We start from the raw sequence: 21,698 nt of genomic DNA, 5'->3' as shown, positions 1-21,698 counted from the left end.
GATACCTGCGCCAGTAGATTTTTACCTGAATTTGGCCTGTGCTCATTCCAAATCTTGTCGTTGCGAAATGGCACAGGATATCTTGCATATGTAAATGCAAAGCGTTTAACAACATGTAGTTATGCCAGTGGAGCTAGTCATATTATTTTGCAAGTTGTATTTGGAACAAAAAATATGATACATACCCATAATTGATCTTAAATCATTTTTAATGTACATACAGACTTAATGGGATGCTGGTTTGCTGGTCTACAACATGGAAAGTGGAAATGCTTTCCCCCAGCATACAGTATGTTGTCTTAATTAACTTTTTAATAAAGACAAATACATGGTCTATAACTCAATAGGGCTTGGGCGCCGCGTTGCATTCTGGGACGGGGCGGCCATGTTGATGGCCTCGCGAATGTAAACATACAGCAAGTCGAACGAGGAGAAGCAGCAGAGTTGGGAGAATTAAAAGAAAGAAAAAGATGTTAAAATCCGGAAAAGGATGTGGAATTTACTGCGATATGTTAAACAGGGAAGCGATATGTGGACATAATCGGAACTATTAACGGTTTGGATCCATATGAAAAAAGAGTGACTAAAGAGCCATTTTAAGATAACAGCGTGGTTGCAAAATTTCACGCCAATTTGTAAGTAAAGTCACGTACGACCTAGCTTCACAACTAGCTTAGTTAATGCAGCAGTTTTTGTATTACAGCTGTTTTTGCTGTCAGCAGAGGGATAGCAACAGAAAGATGTAAAAATTTTTCTGTATTTTGGGCGAGTAAACCGGGACATTTCCCTTATTTTCAATGTTTAATGTTGACTTAAGCTATATAAATTAATATTCTGATGTTATACTTCACTGTCGTATATATAAATATCATGTATGTCATGTATACACCTTACTGAGGGGTTGAGGTTAATGTTTGGTTTCCTACATTGAATAAAACATAATGAAGTGTTTTCCTTATCTGTAATTTTTAACGTAAATTACTTTTAATGTGTTACTTTATTATTCGTACAGCAACGGTTTACTATGGTTGAAAAAAGAATGACAAATTAATCAAATTAAGGCACACAATTCAGAGAAATTATGTCTGTAAACAGAGCGCAGCAGTCCGAGTAGCAGTAAAGGAGGCAATCAACATGGCCGCCACGATAAGTCGTCACGACTCCCAAGCCCTATACGCACAACCGGCGCAACGTCATAGAATGTCTCTGAACAGGTTCACGCCCACTTTTGGGGGAAATCAGACTAGACCTTCCATTGACTTCCATTCAAAACAGCGGAACAAAGCAACCTTCGTACACAGCCGGCAGGCGCAAACAACTTATGAAATCACTCAGACCAAACACGTCGAGCAAATATCTGTCCACCCTGCCTGCCACAGAGCACGAAAGACACACCAACACATTCAACCCGGTCAACACAAAAACAAGTCCCCTCCATTCTCCCAGCATCAAATCCGTGCAACAACGCTCTCTATTGGCCAGAGGTGTCTTACCTGGACATTTACTCGTACCTCATTGCCTCATTGAGTCAACAGGGAAGCAAGTGAATGATTTTACTTCGTATTTGAAAGTTACTTCGTATTTATTTATTATGTCTTTTTATATTTAGAGTACTGAGTGCACTTTTCCGTTGAGTCATACAACTAACTGGCTTAGCGATATTTCCAGCAATCACTGGATGGCGTTGCTACACAAATTTGACGCTGTGAGAATGAAAGGGACACGTTTCTACACTGACCAAATCAAATGTGTTAATGTATCTTTCACGCTCTATGGCAGGCAGGGTGGACAGATAATTATTACTCAACATGTTTAATCTGAGTGATTTCATAAGTTATTTACGCCTGCCGGCTGTTTTAAAACGTTGCTTTGTTCCGCTATTTTGAATGGAGGTCAATGGAAGGTCTGCTTTTTTTATCCCCCAAAAAGGGGCGGTGACGAAATTTACAGTCAAGTTCCCGGATGTGCCTGTAGTCAGTTTTGGTAAATCATTGTGATGGCAGCACAAAGGGATGTTGGTTAGATCTCAGGGAACACACAGACTTATTAAATGTATAGCTTAAAAAGCGTCTGCCAAATGTATAAATGTAAATGTTGCAGATTACAAGCTTAATGGTAAAAATCATGCACTGCACATACTGGATATTACTTTGCTTTTTGTTTGTCCATTATCTTATTTGATATAATGGCAAGCCTCTGAGGCCCTGGATTCCAATTCTTCACTGGCTAAATCTTTATGCAGAAACTTATTGGGATGTTGCTGAAAAACAAACAACAACAAACAAACACATGTAGCAACCAAAACAAACATTTCTGTTAATATATAATGAATTAAGAAATGTAAAGCTTACCAGGTAAAGCAGTGGTAACAGAGCGGCTTTTTTGGCAGATGTATCCAAGCTTTTGTGAACAAGGTGTATCCATAATTCGAAAGCCCCAAACAGTATACAGTGCACCACAAACATCATCTGCTCCCTGAAATGTTTCTGGGTTTCCTTTGACAAATAAAGAAACAATCATTGAGTAAATGTTAATGAATGGTGAACCTTTTAGCTATTTAAGCTGCGGTCGGCAACTTATTTGATCATATTTTTTGATCATATTCACTGAAACCAACACTATGCACTGATAGATTACATAAATTACAAAACATAAATTAGACTGTTTAAGAAAAAAACGTCTCGGTTACTATCGTAACCTCGGTTCCCTGAGAGACGGGAACGAAACATTGCGTCCGCTGACGCTATGGGAACTCCTCCCTCTTCCGATTTCTCTGAAGTTTTTATTGAACAACGCCAGTGTTCTGGCCAATGCCGCCCATGACAGCATATAGGGGTGGGACTACCGCTGCTATATAGCCTGTTTAGGCGGCAAAATACTCAGATTCTTTCGACTGAACGAACAGTAGAGCTGATCTGAGCAGTGACACGGCGGCTTACGCAATGTCTCGTTCCCGTCTCTCAGGGAACCGAGATTATGATAGTAACCAAGACATTCCCTTTCGAGAGCGGTCACTCGACATTGTGTCCGCTGACGCTATGGGAGATGTATTCAAACACGCCGTGAGAACAGCGAAGAGCAGCTCCAGTGGAGCTTACTCAAGTCCATGCGCCGCAATGCTTAGCAGAGTCGGGGCACAATCCCCGCCCAGTCTGTGTAAGCCAACGCAAAGTAGATTGGATGCCTGAGTGTCCAGGGACTTAATCAGAAGCTCATTCAGAACAGAATGTATACAGTCACAGGCTGCATGTAGGTCTTATTGTAGCCCTACAGCAGATAAGCAACCTGTAACAGTACAACAGCAACGGCTAGGCCAAGCCCAACGTGGGCAGTAGCAAGAATATCCGCGCAGAGTATTTGCTGGTATTAACCTATGATGCACGATGGCCAAGATAGTTAGTGTGAAAATACAAGGATGAAGCAAAAACGCGGCTCCATACTTATATATCAGCAGTAATACAGTTGTATTGGCAATCCGGTACAAACTATGAATAGGCGTCGGATAGTGCGACTGCCGAATTAGAATAACACCGCTATGCCAGTGTGGCAGTAATGTGCTGCCCTCATTTAGCACCTAATGATCCAGTAAAACCAGCTGGATCCCAGCAGCTGATTGCTTAGGTGGAGCAGGAAAATTTCTGAGAATGAGCTGGGCAGGTCTCAGCAATTGTATACAAATGCCACAGCCCATCTCTGAAGCATAAAGAGATGCTTTAACAGCAATGTCAGAGCGGAGTGCTTAGATCAGGGATGGGCAACTGGCGGCCCGAGGGCCGCACACGGCCGGGGTAAATTCTAATACGGCCCGCTGGATACATATTATACATAATCAAATACTTTTAAAATTATGATTTTTGTATTAGGACGTAAATACTCCTAACCAGGAGGGGGCGTTATGTCCTGCGGATCCTCACAGTAAGCATAGTCCCGTGTTTGGGCTTATGTGAAGAAGAGGTCTTCACGGAGTCCGAAAACCCGAAGTCCGCCCCAAGACCCGATCAGGTTCGGGTCTAAAAGTTTCACGCATGCCTCGGACATGGGTCGGGTACAATAATCCGGTCTCGGGTTATTTAAAATGAATGTGTTTTTGCCGAACGGACCCGAGAAGCCCTGAACTCTCGCATGTTTGTGTCCATTTCCTTTTCAAACCTCTCCTCTGTTTGCAAGAGCGCTTGCAACATTGTGTGGCTGGCGATAGGTTAATTTTCGTTCAGACAGACATGTCAGATATTTTTAAATGTAAATTTTAGCAGTTACCTTGGTGTCATCGTCATATAAACAAATGGAGCAGCTCACCAAATTTGTTGCGAGGCCACCAGGGCTGCAGACTGCACACACTTCAGTTTACATTCGGGTCCAGTCGGGTTAAAACCAATGCCACTGGTTTGGGTGACGGGTCGTACTCGGGCCAGAATTGCTCAAAGATTTGAAAGGTAAATACATTGTTATTAAAATTTTTTAGATATATTTTGTTTTGAATTTATGTGTTATTTATTTCAAATAATTTTGTTCTCTAAGGGCGGGATAAGAAACTTCTCTATACTAAATAAAAAGTGCCTTGCTTGTTACAGATGTTAAAGCAATGCAGTTAAGAAGTTTTATCTGAAATGCTTGTCCACTGAAAATAAAGTTATGATTTAGAATTAGCATAATTACTAAGTTTTATAGTTAAAATCTTTAAAGACCAGTTTATTGTATATTGTGGTTTCTTAATAAAGGAAATTAAGAATGATGTAAATTGTGGGTGTGGTTCTGGCCCCCTTGGTATAAAGGAGAAAATGCTGGCCCTTGGCCTTATCAAAGTTGCCCATCCCTGGCTTAGATAAATGTATAACACTCATACCGGGCACCGCTCACATCAGCTAGATGGGAAGGTAGAATGCAATCGTCGAAGCTCTAACTGCGCTGAGGGTGGTTTAAGGCACATAGTCCCTTTAGGGCATATATAGTCCATGACGACACTAAAATAGGCAAGTGATTGGTCGCTTCTCTCACTTAAGAGAATGAATTGTGCCTGGCCACTGCGCGCCCAGGGCACCAGCATGAAACGCTGCGATAATGAAAACCCTTGGTGTAGACATTGCTTTACACCATTACAGGCGCTGCGTAAAGAGGGCCGTCTAGTAGGAAGCCTCGCTCTCCTTACTGATTTTGCGTGTATAAGCAGCAAAACCCAATCGGGGCAACACATAACCGCTGGCACTCAGCCGAGCACAATGTGTTACATAGAAAGCGCAACTGGGATAAGGACAAAGCTTACACTTTCCACTATCATGTACCGATTCATTAGGTCCAAACCAATCTCAAACAGTCTAAAATCCTTAACAGCCCTTAAGTCTGTGTAGCATTTTCTGCAGCCGAGACATGACCTGCTTAATGAAGAGCAGGCGCAAATTGCTGTGTGGTACAGTAAGTGATGCGCTGTGAAATTGTAAGCCAGTCGGTCAACCAGAGAGGCGTTCGTCACCAGCACTGTAGTGTCTCGGGTGGAATATCTCAGAGCAGACTCAATCCAGAGTGCTCCTGAGAGGGACAGGCTCGCATGAAGCCCGTGTCTGTATCCCCAACCAAGCACATAAACGTAACGCTGGCATGCAGACCGTGCTTATATGCTCACACGCACGCATGCAGAAACCACTCTAATCAAAAGAGTGTGTCTGTCGCTGGTTGGTACATTCCCAAACGGGCAATAAGATAGCGGGATGCGCATTTGCTCAGCTTAAAGGGAACAGCGTTACACCCTGTGAGTGTGTGCGGGTCTACACAAACCCCGCTATAAGCACCACCGGCGCGCCTAGTAGTCTCCTATCGCAAAACAGGGGTCGTCGTCTAGGATGAGAGGATAGTGGCTGCACAAGCTGTTCTACCTCTCTCGGAGTCCATAGGATACACGGTTCTTCACTCGAGGAGCGAAGCTCTAAATCCTTGTAAAATTCTGCCGGAACACGTGTAAGGGAAGCGATCCTTGCGTCCCTCACAAGTGAGATGATCTACGGCGAGACGCTTCAGTCACGTTGAAGAGAAAGAATCTGAGTATTTTGCCGCCTAAACAGGCTGTATAGCAGCAGAAGTCCCGCCCCTATATGCTGTCATGGGCGGCATTGGCCAGAACACTGGCGTTGTTCAATAAAAGCTTCAGAGAAACCGGAAGAGGGAGGAGTTCCCATAGCGTCAGCGGACGCAATGTCGAGTGACCGCTCTCGAAAGGGAACCCGTGCTTCTAGCTCCACCTAGGGCCTGTTTTTTTTTTTTTTTAAATCCACCGCTCCCGGTTTACTTGGCCCAATCAGCGCAGGCCGGTTCATTTGGTCTAATCAGGGCTGTGTAAAATCTGTCTGTCAATCACAGTACCTGCACGCGCCACAAATCCCCCCTCCCCTTCACGCGCATTACAATATTGTGTTGGATTGAACGCAGTGTGATGGCGGAGAGAACATTCACTAACAAACTTTCGATTCCTCGGTTAACAACTAGAGCTAGGAAAACAACCAGGAAACAAAGATAGAAAGCGACCGTGGCCGTAATAAAACTAGGATCAATATCAGACCAGCATTTGAAAGGTGGAGGAATCTACGAGATTTTAAAGGGTTCAAGTTGGATGCAGAGCTTGCCACATTTCTTCTCGACAGGTAATTGTGCTTTATGAACCATTGATTGTATCTCTGAGTGCTATGTAAGTATTCTTGCTATGTATGCGTTCACAATATTACTGATGCACATGCGCCGAGAAGGGCGGTTGCTCGGTGGTAGTGTGGGAGGGACATGAAAATGTAAATGTCACAGGTCGGAGCGGACCCGAGATAGCTAAGGGGTCACGCCCCTTCCTAGTTTCCACCTCGGGGAGGTTCCCTAAGCCACCCCAATGACCAGACAGACAGAGTATACTACGGTTAAAATACAACTTTATTAAATATTTAAAAAGGTAAGGGGGAAAGGGGAAAGGGCAGTTTAAAACAAGGTTTCTTCTTTTTGTCTCCAGGACAGTTCCGAGTGTGGAGCGGGGGCTAGGACTCCTTGCCAGGGGTTTCCTTAAATCCGTGGCGCCCTCCGCTTCTCCTTGAGGCAGAACAGGGAAATACAATTAGTGCTTCATCTAGGAAATTTCTACTACTTGCCACCGGTGGTTGTCTGATGCGTTTTGCCTCTTCTCTTGCCCCTTAGGGCCACTATGGCGAACTCGACTGGGCACCTCACGGCCGTCGAAGATGAATTGAGGATGGCAGGGGGAGGAGAGTTCGACCCTGATTCCCGGGAATAAGTTATTTCGCCGGCCGGGACTGAAAACCGAGGTGGGTTATGCAACACAGGTAAAGTATCCACACGAAAGTAAATAAGTTACAGACTGGAGCTTTGCGTTCCTCTTCTGGTCGTGCTAGCAGCAGAGGTAAGTTACACCACACAGGTAAGGTATTCACACAGAGGTAAGTAAAGTACAGACTGGGGCTTTGCGTTCCTCTTTGGGTCGTGCTAGAAGCAGAGGTAAGTTACACCACACAGGTAAAGTATTCACACAGAGATAAGTAGTTACAGACTGGGACTTTGCGTTCCTCTTTGGGTCGTGCTAGAAGCAGAGGTAAGTCACACCACACAGGTAAAGTATTCACACAGAGGTAAGTAGTTACAGACTGGGGCTTTGCATTCCTCTTTGGGTCGTGCTAGCAGCAGAGGTAAGTTACACCACACAGGTAAGGTATTCACACAGAGGTAAGTAAAGTACAGACTGGGGCTTTGCGTTCCTCTTCGGGTCGTGCTAGAAGCAGAGGTAAGTTACACAACACAGGTAAAGTATTCACACAGAGGTAAGTAGTTACAGACTGGGGCTTTGTGTTCCTCTTCGGGTCGTGCTAGAAGCAGAGGTAAGTTACACCACACAGGTAAGGTATTCGCACAAAGGTAAGTAGTTACAGACTGGGGCTTTGCGTTCCTCTTCGGCTCGTGCTAGAAGCAGAGGTAAGTTACACCACACAGGTAAGGTATTCACACAGAGTCAAGTAAATTTATAATGGTTACCTCACCCCACGCTTTTCCCGGGGGCAGTGGACTTGCAGAGCAACGACTGGCAAGGCGTACGAGGCCGAACGCTTCCCTAGTCACCCCCCCCTCCTATCTGGTTCCGGGGGTACTGAACTGGGGCGAACTCTTGGAGAGGCTCCGCAAGCAGATGATTAATGTAGGTAACTGTATACATCAATCGGCCCAGACAGTAAATACCAGTCGCTTACCCACACTGATGCACAATTATGGTTCACCACCGTCCTCTCTCAGGATCGGCGAGGGTTAACGTTGACACACTGGAGACCCGACGATTTGATCGCCTTTACTGGCACTGGTCTAGCCTCAACGTGCTGGTAACTTCACACGGCTTCACCGGACTGAGAGCGGCTTCCGTCTGTATAAGCACAGCACTACACTGCAAGCTTTAGTGTACACACACACAAAGTAAAAGCTAAAGACTTACCCACAGCATTTCTCACAAACGTTACGTGACATAAGGATTTGGCCGGCTCAGCCCAGGTTCCTCGTGTGACTCGTTGGGCGCAATTCCCAGCACAAAGAGAAGGGTTCTAAGGGTTTGTTGTCGGATCTCCCAATTACTCCAAGTACGCTCACTCGGCTCACCCACGCTTCTCTCATCCAGTGGGGCCGAACTCTTGGGCGACAAACTCACAACATGGGTTAGGGAGACAGACACGCTTCAAAAATGCTCTATATGATAAGATTTGGGTACTCACATACAAGGAGGTCCGTTCACAGGGTGTATTCTCTTACTTTCTTCCTAATATTCTCTCCCGGCTCGCCCACGCTTTTCTCCGCCATAGGGCCGTTGCTGTAAACACACTCAAAACACTCTTCGGGAAATCCTTCCTTCGTAACACGTCACGTAGATAAATCGTTTCCCTTTCACCCAGTCACCTCCAATTCCATAAACTGGCTTCCGTTTCCTTCCCCAAGGGATCGGTTTCGAGCATACACACAAGTCTGCACAGCAGCGAACAAAGCACACAAAAGCACCCCGTTTGTGTTTTCAGAGGCCTTTTTGTACTCTGCTCCTCCCCTTCATCGACCTATCGGCAATCGCTTTACTCAATGGCCTCACCTGTACTCAATACGGCTTGATTTGCCTTTGGGGAAACCCCGGAAGTTCCGGTGTTTGAAGTTATTCTTCCGGGCGGAACCATCATCTGGCGGAACCCATCTTCCATACTTTTGGTTCTGCCCCTGCAAATCGTCACCCGGTGACATAAACATTTGGAAACTGCTCAATCCTGCAGAGTTGCCGACAGCAGCTTTCAGTAGAACAAGCCAAAAATGTATATGATGTGAAGTCAAAGCACTGTCAAGTTCTGTCCCTTTTGAGTTGCCACATTTTCATTAAATCTATATTTATGCATTTTACAGCAACAATGCGCTCAAGGTATAAAACATAGAAAAGTCTACCTGTGTGTTGTTTTTCCCCTTCTGGGGGTACTACACGGTCGGCATACATGTGTCGTATGACGCTTTTCCATTGCATAGTACCCATGGTTTGGTTTGGGTCAGGTTGGCTCACCTCACTTTGGCGGTGTTAGCTTTAAAGGTAAAGCTAGAACAAAGGTAAAGCTAATCTTTACATTATAGCAATGACGCAGGTAGTGACGATTCTCTCTGACCAATCAGTGATCTACAGTGTTTTTGCGTCATGTTTCGGTATCGGCTTGGGTCGTTTGGAACCCCAACCGAGGTGTTACTAAAAAAGTATTGGGTACTATGTATTGCACCCAGTGCATATAAGTAAGCTGACCGGACCCAAACCGTGGGTATTATGCAATGGAAGAGCACCAGTACAGCTCCTATACTTAAATCTTTACCTTTTTCTTTAATATGATTTTGTTTTTCTCTCCCTGTCTCGTCCTCGACCCTGAGGACAATGGGACAAACAGACCTAGTTCCGGTAGATGTGAAAGTCGGCACACCTCTGATCTACTGGTCGTCCTTCAATGTGATGCCCAGCTGATGCCTGACCAAGGATCACCGGCAGGACCCGCTTAATCTCCGCTTAATCTCCTTATCCGTTTATATGTGTGTATATACATGTATATCTCCCAAGGGTTTTTCCCTCCTAGGACTTTTTTTTTATTTCCTCGGCTGAACAACCCGGGGTTTTTGTTTTTTTTTCTCCTAGGGGGTTTTTTACCCCGGGGAGGTAGCCTGCTTGGGCTTAACTTAGCTTCTTCTCCTAGACGTTACATTAGTAATACGCTCGCTCATAATGTCGAGTCATAGTCGCAGCAAATTTGACTGCTTATGCTATTGTGTATTATGTTGTGCTATCTGTCGTTTTTCTGTGCTTTTACTGCTTCTATTAAGGTAAAGCTGCTTTGAAACAATTGAGTATTGTGAAAAGCGCTATATAAATAAAATTGAATTGAATTGAATTTAAATTTTTTTCACTTTAATTTTAAATCTAGCAATACAAAATAATACACAATAATGTGATAATTTTTGCTCCTTTATATAGACAAGTCTGAAATCTACAAGTCTTAAAGTTTGTAGCTCGATTGAACTGATGTACTGCTCCCTTAATAATGTCTCTGATGAACCTTTGTTCCCTTTCAGTCGGTCACTACAATGTCACGTTGTGACCAAAGAATTGTAAACCCGCTATTGCGGGACCAATCTACTTCGAGAAACTACTAAAACGCCAATGAACTTGGCATGCGGGTATTTGCATCTGCTGGCGCCGTCCCGTCACGTGAGTATTTAACGAGCAGCAGGTGCAGTACCAAATAATCTTTTTTGCTTTGAAAGCCAGCAGATCACCTGCATGTGAGAAGCTACCTATCCTGCTCGGAAAAGAACACTGTTTGTCTGAAGATGGTGGAACTAAGGTCCAAAGCGGAGGCTCGCAGTTTTTCCACATCTTTTCTTTTACTGGATTTTGAACTTGAGTTTGAGTGTGTATGTGGTGTTGATAAAACCAGACTCATGAATGCTCCAGTGTCCCCAGCCGGCCTGTTCAGCGAGATAGTTGAGAACATTGCACAGCAGAGATTATGTGTTCAAGCACCTCGCTCGTTTGGGTCTTTGGTAACTGGAAAAAGAGCAGACTTTGCCCTGTGCAGGGGATCTCTTTTCTAGGTATGGAACTGAACTCGGTCAAACTAACAGCATGTCCACCGTGACAGCCGATGTTGCGGAGCATTGGCTGTCAGCCTCGAACTAGATGTATTCTCTGTAAAACTGTATTTGGCTAGGCGCCCACATTTGCGTTCCTATGTGTGTATTTTCCCGTGGGGTTAATTCTACCACGTTTCCCTTAGCAGAGGCCGCTCTGCATCTCTCTCTCTCTAGTATGTGATATTACTTAAGTCTCACATCAGTTAAGCTACAGTATAAGAAATCAGTTATACTGAAAGATGAATCTTACCATTTCTCCTCTGCCGTTCACTGAATCCATCTACTTTGTTCAGTCCTGCCCACAGTATACTGTTTCTCCTTATAATCATTCCTGGTTAACAATTTAAAGTCAGAAATGTGCTGTCTTTTGAATACCTTTAATGTTCTGTTTTTGTATACGAGTTTTGGATAGCTTCTTATGTCTGCTAATACAGTATTGTTCAAAATAATAGCAGTACAATGTGACTAACCAGAATAATCAAGGTTTTTAGTATATTTTTTTATTGCTACGTGGCAAACAAGTTACCAGTAGGTTCAGTAGATTGGTAGAAAACAAATGAGACCCAGCATTCATGATATGCACGCTCTTAAGGCTGTGCAATTGGGCAATTAGTTGAATTAGTTGAAAGGGGTGTGTTCAAAAAAATAGCAGTGTGGCATTCAATCACTGAGGTCATCAATTTTGTGAAGAAACAGGTGTGAATCAGGTGGCCCCTATTTAAGGATGAAGCCAACACTTGTTGAACATGCATTTGAAAGCTGAGGAAAATGGGTCGTTCAAGACATTGTTCAGAAGAACAGCGTACTTTGATTAAAAAGTTGATTAGAGAGGAGAAACCTATAAAAGGTGCAAAAAGTGATAAGCTGTTCAGCTAAAATGATCTCCAATGCCTTAAAATGGAGAGCAAAACCAGAGAGACGTGGAAGAAAACGGAAGACAACCATCAAAATGGATAGAAGAATAACCAGAATGGCAAAGGCTCAGCCAATGATCACCTCCAGGATGATCAAAGACAGTCTGGAGTTACCTGTAAGTACTGTGACAGTTAGAAGACGTCTGTGTGAAGCTAATCTATTTTCAAGAATCCCCCGCAAAGTCCCTCTGTTAAAAAAAAGGCATGTGCAGAAGAGGTTACAATTTGCCAAAGAACACATCAACTGGCCTAAAGAGAAATGGAGGAACATTTTGTGGACTGATGAGAGTAAAATTGTTCTTTTTGGGTCCAAGGGCCACAGGCAGTTTGTGAGACGACCCCCAAACTCTGAATTCAAGCCACAGTACACAGTGAAGACAGTGAAGCATGGAGGTGCAAGCATCATGATATGGGCATGTTTCTCCTACTAAATAGCTGGGCCTATTTATCGCATACCAGGGATCATGGATCAGTTTGCATATGTTAAAATACTTGAAAAGGTCATGTTGCCCTATGCTGAAGAAGACATGCCCTTGAAATGGTTGTTTCAACAAGACAATGACCCAACACACTAGTAAATGGGCAAAGTCTTGGTTCCAAACCAACAAAATTAATGTTATGGAGTGGCCAGCCCAATCTCCAGACCTTAATCCAATTGAGAATTTGTGGGGTGATATCAAAAATGCTGTTTCTGAAGCAAAACCAAGAAATGTGAATGAATTGTGGAATGTTGTTAAAGAATCATGGAGTGGAATAACAGCTGAGAGGTGCCACAAGTTGGTTGACTCCATGCCACACAGATGTCAAGCAGTTTTAAAAAACTCTGGTCATACAACTAAATATTAGTTTAGTGATTCACAGGATTGCTAAATCCCAGAATTTTTTTTTTTGTACAAAATAGTTTTGAGTTTGTACAGTCAAAGGTAGACACTGCTATTTTTTTGAACACACCCCTTTCAACTAATTGCCCTATTGCACAGCCTTAAGAGCGTGCATATCATGAATGCTGGGTGTTGTTTGTTTTCTGAGAATCTACTGAACCTACTGGTAACTTGTTTGCCACGTAGCAATAAAAAATATACTAAAAACCTTGATTATTCTGGTTAGTCACATTGTACTGCTATTATTTTGAACAATACTGTATCTTACTGTATATAAAGTATATAAACATACATGTAACTTCTGAATAACATTAAAGCTCTGTACCTGAAACAAAGATGTATTCATAAAGCTCAGAAACACTTAGGAGCTCTGCACCCTGCTGCTGGCAGCTCTTGTTTGCTTCATGCCATGTGAGTTCTGACTTATCATTAAGTTGATAATAGAAGTTTGTTAGAGGATTTTTCACCCATAATGGATCTGTGAAAATATAACCCATAAATATGTGGAAGCATATGTTCTAATGTCTAATGTTCATAATGTTAATGTTAAGCTTGAACGGAGGGTGGATGATCTGGAGCAATACTCCCGGATAAATGACTTAATCATCACCGGTATCCCGATCAAACCTCGCTCGTAGGCCCGCGCGGTAGCAGCGGACAAAGGCGATGAACTGGGGGAGAGGGAAGTTCGCTCAGTGGAGCAACAAGTGGCAGTTTTTCTCCAGAGCAAAGGAGTGGAGCTGGACAGGGAGCGTATTGAAGCTTGCCACCCGCTACCTAGAAGGAGGAATAATGACAGACCAGCAGCAGTCATTTTGCGATTTGTCAACAGGAAAGACAAGATGGCTCTGTTAAAACAAGGACGCAAACTTAAAGGGACGAATGTGTATATAAACGAGCATCTAACAAAAAAGAATGCGGATATGGCCAGGAAAGCAAGATACCTCAAGAAACAAGGAAAAATTCAACACACGTGGGTAACCAATGGTAAAATCTACATTAAGTTAACTGGGTCTCCGGAGGAAGCGAAAATCATCACAATAAGGAACATGGAGGAGTTGGACAAGTATCAGTGATTATAATGCTCATCAATCATCTGGTTTCATTTAAGGTAACATCTGACTTTACACTATCACAATGATCCTTGAGTTATATAGAAGTGATCAAAGGACAATTATACAATGACAGATTTATTACAGAGAACTGAACAACTTCGTCAAACGGATTTGAGTGCTACGGAATTCACTGAGTACAGTATGCATGATTTAGAGACGGATGTTGATCCCGACAACAATCTGTCACGACAGGGTTGGAGAGACAGGACGCAAACGCAGAGTTCACAATATAAATAACATTTAATGATAAAACTGGAAATAATAACACGAGGAGTAACCAAACACAGGAACATCCAAAACAGGGAACAGACATGAGAGTAACGACAATGACAAACAGGTGTGATGAGGCAGGTAATTAATCAATGAATGTCCAGGTGATAACAATCGGAACAGAAACAAGACATGACACGGATTAACCGTGACATTACCCTCCCCTCTACGAGTGGCTACCAGACACTCACATAAAACACAACAAAAACAAAGTCTGGTAGCGAGAGTCTAAGGGAGGGGTGGAGGGCTTGGGGACCCTGGCGAAGCCGGCAGCCGCCGGGATGAGACCAACAGGACGGTTGGCCGGACTGCGCCAGGAGAACCGGAGCGATCGCTCCGAGAACCGAGGCAGACGAATTATCCCCCTCCTGGGAATCGTCGACGATCAGATGCCCCCGGAAATCATCTCCCATCCCCTCGCGGAAACGGAGACCCTCGGTAGCCACACCCGGGTAAATGATCGGGCGTGGTCCGTTCCGGATCACCCTGCGAGCAGGATGGTGGTCCTCCGAGGGACCGTCGACGACGACTCAACCGTTGGGGGACCGCCTGGGCCGATCATCCTCCTGCAGGCCCGCAGGAGCGAGCGATCGCTCACGGTGGTCCCCAAGAGACATCGGGGCTGATGGGGAATAAACCCCGATGTCACTACTCCCTCCTCCGTGAACCTGCTGCGTCCAGTTTGGCTGGATCATTCTGTCACGTCAGGGTTGGAGAGACAGGACGCAAACGCAGAGTTCAAAATATAAATAACATTTAATGATAAAACTGGAAATAATAACACGAGGAGTAACCAAACACAGGAACATCCAAAACAGGGAACAGACATGAGAGTAACGACAATGACAAACAGGTGTGATGAGGCAGGTAATTGATCAATGAATGTCCAGGTGATAACAATCGGAACAGAAACAAGACATGACACGGATTAACCGTGACACAATTTCCTTTCTATTACTAGTAACAGCTGTAACTACTATACGAATGATCAATATATCAATAACTGTATGCCTAATGATAAACTTACAATTATTCACTTTAATAGTAGAAGTTTGTACACTAATTTTATTGCAATAAGAGAATATTTACAAAATTTTGTGCATCCCTTCAGTGTAATAGCAATTTCTGAAACCTGGTTTAAACAAGAGAAAATAGTTGATTTTGAAATGGATGATTATGATCTGCATTATGTGAATAGACTAAATAAAACAGGCGGTGGGGTTGCATTATATGTGCATAAAACTATAAAATATTCTCTTCTAATTAATATGTCAATTGCACTCGATAATGTAATGGAATGTATTACTATAGAAATAAGTAACAAAAGGAAAAAAAATATCATTATAAGTTGTGTTTATAGATCCCCTGGGTCAAGTGTTGATACTTTCAATGGAGAGATGGAGAATTTGTTTTCAACAGTTGGTGATAAGTTTTTATTTATTTGTGGGGATTTTAATATTGACCTCTTAAATCCTAACAAACATAAACCAACTGATGAATTCATTGAAAGAATGTACTCAATGTCCTTATTCCCAATTATAACAAAACCCAGTAGAATTACATCACACAGTGCAACCATAATTGATAATATCTTCACAAATGATTTGTCTAGTAAGTTAATTGCGGGTTTGTTTATTTGTGATATTACAGACAATTTACCTGTTTTTGTTGTGTATGATTGTAAGGTGTCTAAAACAAACGAAATTGGTAATGTGAGGCACTAAAGATTACTAACTCAAGATGCAATTGATGCATTTAATGACGACCTGAGACTACAAGACTGGAGTTCTGTTTATAGAGAAGGTGACACAGATAGAGCCTATAACAACTTCCTACAGATATTTTTACACTCCTATGATAAGCATTGCCCCATATTTTTGTTTACAGCAAGCACAACAAATATTTAAAAAGTCCATGGTTGACAAAAGGTTTAATAAATGCATGTAAAAAGAAAAATTATTTATATAAATTATTCATTAAACTGAAATCAAAAGAAGCAGAGAATAAGTATAAGCTGTATAAAAAAAGCTAACTGATATAATAAGAAAAGCAAAGAAATCCTACTATAAGAAATTATTGTTTGATAATAAATCTAATATAAAAGGAACCTGGGATGTATTAAACTGTATTCTTAATAAGGGCTCAACAAAAACTAACTACCCTGAATACTTTATAGATGCACATGGTGAATGTAGTGGTAAGAATAGGATAGTCAATAGCTTCAATAAGTTTTTTGTAAATATCGGTCGTGATTTGGCAGCAGGAATCCCAGACGTACAAATTGAGCATAATATAGAAAAAATTGAGAATAATTCTAATACAATCTTTCTTTCTGTACTATGTGAAGATGAGTTAGTGGACATTGTCCATAAGTCCAAAAATAACTATTCTATGGACTGCCATGCCATTAACATGGCTATCATAAAGAAAGTGATACATAATATCAAAACACCATTAACACATATTTGTAATCTGTCACTCACAAATGGCTGTGTCCCGAAGAAAATGAAAATGGCAAAAGTTATTCCATCATTTAAAACTGGAAATAAACACAATTTTAATAATTATAGACCAATTTCATTGCTTCCTCAATTTTCAAAAATTTTAGAAAAGATTTTCAATGCCAGATTAGAAAAATTTGATGAAAAATACAATCTGATTAATGAAGGCCAATATGGATTTAGAAATAAATGGTCTACATCTATGGCCATAATTTATGCAACTGAAGAATTATCAAAGGCTTTGGACAACAAAAAATTACTATTGGAGTATTTATTGATCTGAAAAAAGCCTTTGATACTATTAATCATGCCATACTACTTAAGAAATTAGAAAGATATGGAATACGTGGGGTGGCTGGAAATTGGATAAAGAGCTACTTGAGTGACAGAGTACAATATGTAGAGATGGGTGAATTCTCCTCGGAGTGTTGTGAAATATCCTGTGGTGTCCCTCAAGGTTCAGTATTGGGCCCAAAATTATTCAATTTGTACATCAATTATATATTTCAAGTTTCTAAATTAATTAAGTGTGTATTGTTTGCAGATGACACCAAAATTTTTTATTGTGATGATAATTTTGACAAGGCCATTACAATCATTAACACGGAATTAAGCAACATGAAAAAATGGATGGATAGTAATAAACTATCTTTAAATTTAGATAAAACAAAGGCTATATTATTTGGTAATTATATGAGTAAAACGGACAAAACAATTGAGATAGAAGGGATACAAATTGATTATGTTTCTGAGATTAAATTTCTAGGAGTTACAATAGATAATAGACTAACCTGGAAAACGCACATTAGACACATACAAACTAAAATCTCCAAAAGCCTTGCAATAATAAATAAAGCTAAACACGTCCTTGATGTCAATATACTACGTACACTGTATTGTACCCCAGGGGCGGAGTGGGACCAAAAAATCTACTGGGAAATTTCGTATACCACCGGCCCTCCGTGGTAAAAAAATGTCTCGTGGCCTATTTGTAGTAAAACTTGGGTAATACAAATCGTAATAAATTTGCCCAACAAAAAAAAAACATTTTCATAATATTAATAAAATCATTAAATCATGGCTAATTTTCCTAAATGAGTAAAATTATTCCTGTTTGAAAGACGGAGTTGCGCACCTGTCAATCAGCTATTACATAAAAGAGCGAGACCAGAGATGAATGTGCTCATAAACGGGAGTAATATGGAATAAGTTGTGCATCTTTAAATAACTGTAAGAATATTTCCTTTAAATATAATTTTTGTCATATAAAATTTTGAGAGATAATAATGTTTTTTCCACGGCTATTGCTTATTTATTTTAACGTGTTTGGCGCATTACCTCAGAAATTATTTCAGTAATATTGCTTTTTTTCCGCTAATAATAATACAATTTACATGCCAATCCTGCTTCCTTGTCTTTTTATTAATTTCATTATGCTGTAATGTTAATTTATATGTGAATATTTAATGGCATATGAGACGTTCATTGGCGTTATATTATCTCGTCTAATATTCAAATCATATCCGGAATAATGTGTGCACCTAGAAAACAGTTCATTTGAAAATAATTTTTGTCAGTTTTGAGAAATAATAATGTTGTGAGGATATTTATATACAACCCCAAAACAGAAAAAGTTGGGACATAGTAGAAATTGTGAGTAAAAAAGGAATGGAATAATTTACAAATCTCATAAACTTATATTTTATTCACAGTAGAATATAGATAACATATCAAATGTTGAAAGTAAGATATTTTGAAATGTCATGCCAAATATTGGCTCATTTTGGATTTCATGAGAGCTACACATTCCAAAAAAAGTTGGGACAGGTAGCAATAAGAGACCAGAAAAGTTAAATGTGCATATAAGGAACAGCTGGAGGAGGACCAATGTTTAGGAATAGGAATGTTGTCCTATTCTTGTCTAATACAGACTTCTAGTTGCTCAACTGTCCTAGGTCTTCTTTGTCGCATCTTACGCTTTATGATGCACCAAATCTTTTCTTTGGGTGAAAGATCTGGACTGCAGGCTGGCCATTTCAGTACTCAGATCCTTCTTCTACGCAGTCTTGATGTTGTAATTGATGCTGTATGTGGTCTGGCATTGTCATGTTGGAAAATGCAAGGTCTTCCCTGAAAGAGACGACTTCTGAATGGTATCATATGTATCTAGAACTTGGATAAACCTTTCAGCATTGATGGTGCCTTTCCAGATGTGTAAGCTGCTCATGCCACACGCACTCATGCAACCCCGAACCATCAGAGATGCAGGCTTCTGAAAAGAGCGCTAATAACAACTTGGGTTGTCATTGTCCTCTTTAGTCCGGATGAAATGGCATCCCAGTTTTTCAAAAAGAACTTCAAATTTTGATTCGTTGGACCACAGAACAGTTTTCCACTTTGCCAAAGTCCATTTTAAATGAGCCTTGCCCAGGGAAAACGCCTGCACTTCTGGATCATGTTTAGATATGGCTTCTTTTTTGACCTACAGAGTTTTAGCTGGCCACAGCGAATGACACGGTGGATTGTGTTCACTGACCATGTTTTCTGGAAGTATTCCTGAGTCCATGTTGTAATTTCGATTACAGTAGCATTCTTGTATGTGATGCAGTGCTGTCTTAGGGCCCGAAGATCACGGGCATCCAGTATGGTTTTCCGGTCTTGACCCTTACGCACAGAGATTGTTCCAGATTCTCTGAATCTTTGGATAATATTATGCACTGTAGATGATGATAACTTCAATCTCATTGCAATTTTTCTCTGAGAAGCTCAGAAAACTATTTTTCACTGCAGCATTGGGGGAATTGGTGATTCTCTGCCCATCTTGACTTCTGACAGACACTGCCACTCTGAGAGGCTCTTTTTATACCCAATTATGTTGCCAATTGACCTAATAAGTTGCAAATTGGTCTATCAACTGTTCCCTATATGTACATTTAAATTTTCTGGCTTCTTATTGCTACCTGTCCCAACTTTTTTTGGAATGTGTAGCTCTCATGAAATCCAAAATGAGCCAAAATTTGGCATGACATTTCAAAATATCTCACTTTCAACATTTGATATGTTATCTATATTCTACTGTGAATAAAATATAAGTTTATGAGATTTGTAAATTATTCCATTAATTTTTTACTCACAATTTCTACAGTGTCCCAACTTTTTCTGTTTTGGGGTTGTATTTCAGTTGAATACTCTCGTCTATTAATATGGAAATCTAATAGAAATCTAATAGTAGGAAATATAAAATGTGATACTGCAAAGTTACCCTTCTAAATTTTATTTATTATATATAGCCATATGGAGATGAACCTTTGCAAATGTGCTGATTTTATCCATTCAAGTAATGACCACCAGGCTAGAGATTTTAAACATCCTTAATCCACACTTTCTATCAAATAGTCTCCGCTTGATGGATCAATCCGACAGCGTACTAAAATAAACCGGCATTCGGCGACGTGGCTTTTCACATCAAAGGCCGACAGGCTATGCAATTTGGAGAGGGGTCGTTCAATAATCCCCCTATATTTAAAAAAAATCCTAAACATGGTTAGACCTGCCGAACAGGTTCAGCACTTTTATATAGCCTACTGTGTTGAGCAAAGAGGCTGCACAGTTTGACCAGCGGAAGCGGCCGCACATCAGACCGCCAGACGGGGTTGCTATATAACTTGCAATGTATCAGACCGGCCCTCGCAGCCTCAAAACACTACCGGCCCACCAGGAAATGTCCCGACTCTCCCGATGGCCACTCCGCTACTTAATTAAATTACATACACTACAATTGTCATATAAAGCATATAAAGCCTGTGAACTTACAAAAGTTATTTATACAGAGAGAACAACTGCATAGCTTACGGAGGCATGGCAATTTCTTAATACCAAGGATAAATACTATTAGGAGGAGTTTCTGTGCGACGATACGTGGTATTAAGTTATGGAACAGTCTCGGGCATGAATACAAACAATGTCGAAGCTTAAATCAATTTAAAGTATTGTATAAAAAATGGTCTTAACAAATTACAAGGAGAGTGGGGCGTAATTGTGTGCGTAGCATTAGTTGTTGGTCATGTTTTTCTATCCCATGGATAGTTGGTTTACCATTGTTGGTATTATGAGACTTGTACTGAAATATTTATGGGTGGATGAGGTTGTGTATTTTACCTTTTAGGTATTTAGTTTACCATTGTTGGTATTATCAGAAGTGTATTAATACGGCTGTATATTGTGTGGTTGTAATATCTTACCGTATAGGTCAGGGGTCTCCAACACGTCGCTCGCGAGCTACTGGTAGCTCCTCTCTTAATTGCAGGTGGCTCGCTCGTGGGTTTATTTATTTATTTATTTTCTGTGGTTCTTATGACGCATTTGGATGTCTGGTTAGTGTTAAGCGCCTGTGGTAGTAAAGACTGGGTGCGTGTTTGATGTCGCGTTGAGCGGTGTAGACCGGCGTATCATATGACATCAGTAATTTAACATGTGTGATTCAAAAACAAATAACGTTAGATAAGTCCGCGCACCCGCGCCGCTGCAACCGGCCGATTCGCGCAACGCTTTGAAGCCCGCGCGCGGCAACCGGCCGATCCGCCCAATGCTGTGAAGCCCGCGCCACGGCAACCGGCCAATCTGCGCAATGCTGTGAAGCTCGCGCCGCGGCAACCAGCCGATCCGCGCAACGCTGTTAAGCCTGACACACCTCGAATCGAGGCACTATAGTTAAAAAGGATGCCGTGATTTTCGGATTCACTTTTGATAAAACGAAAATACAGTCGTCATCACAAGTTCAATGGGTTATCATCTCATATTTAAACATCAAATGTCAAGAGATAGATACCAAGAGAGCCATACGAGCATTACATCTTGACT

The 21,698-nt window shown here is 41.5% G+C and overlaps 1 long non-coding RNA gene across 1 annotated transcript; it reads right to left on the bottom strand.

The window, feature by feature from the left end:
- Positions 1-1,890: 1,890 nt before the first annotated feature.
- Positions 1,891-11,593, bottom strand: LOC141366102 (uncharacterized). The gene is made up of 3 exons (XR_012371109.1): positions 11,408-11,593; positions 2,352-2,495; positions 1,891-2,260 (listed from the first exon to the last, which is right to left on the bottom strand). It is a non-coding gene; the product is annotated as an uncharacterized lncRNA (long non-coding RNA).
- Between the last annotated feature and the right edge of the window lie 10,105 nt (positions 11,594-21,698).

Source organism: Misgurnus anguillicaudatus, chromosome 2 (assembly GCF_027580225.2).
Source record: "Misgurnus anguillicaudatus chromosome 2, ASM2758022v2, whole genome shotgun sequence".
NCBI classification, from domain to species: domain Eukaryota; kingdom Metazoa; phylum Chordata; class Actinopteri; order Cypriniformes; family Cobitidae; genus Misgurnus; species Misgurnus anguillicaudatus.
Note: the sequence above shows the minus strand (reverse complement) of the source record. Positions and strands in the feature narration are given on the sequence as shown.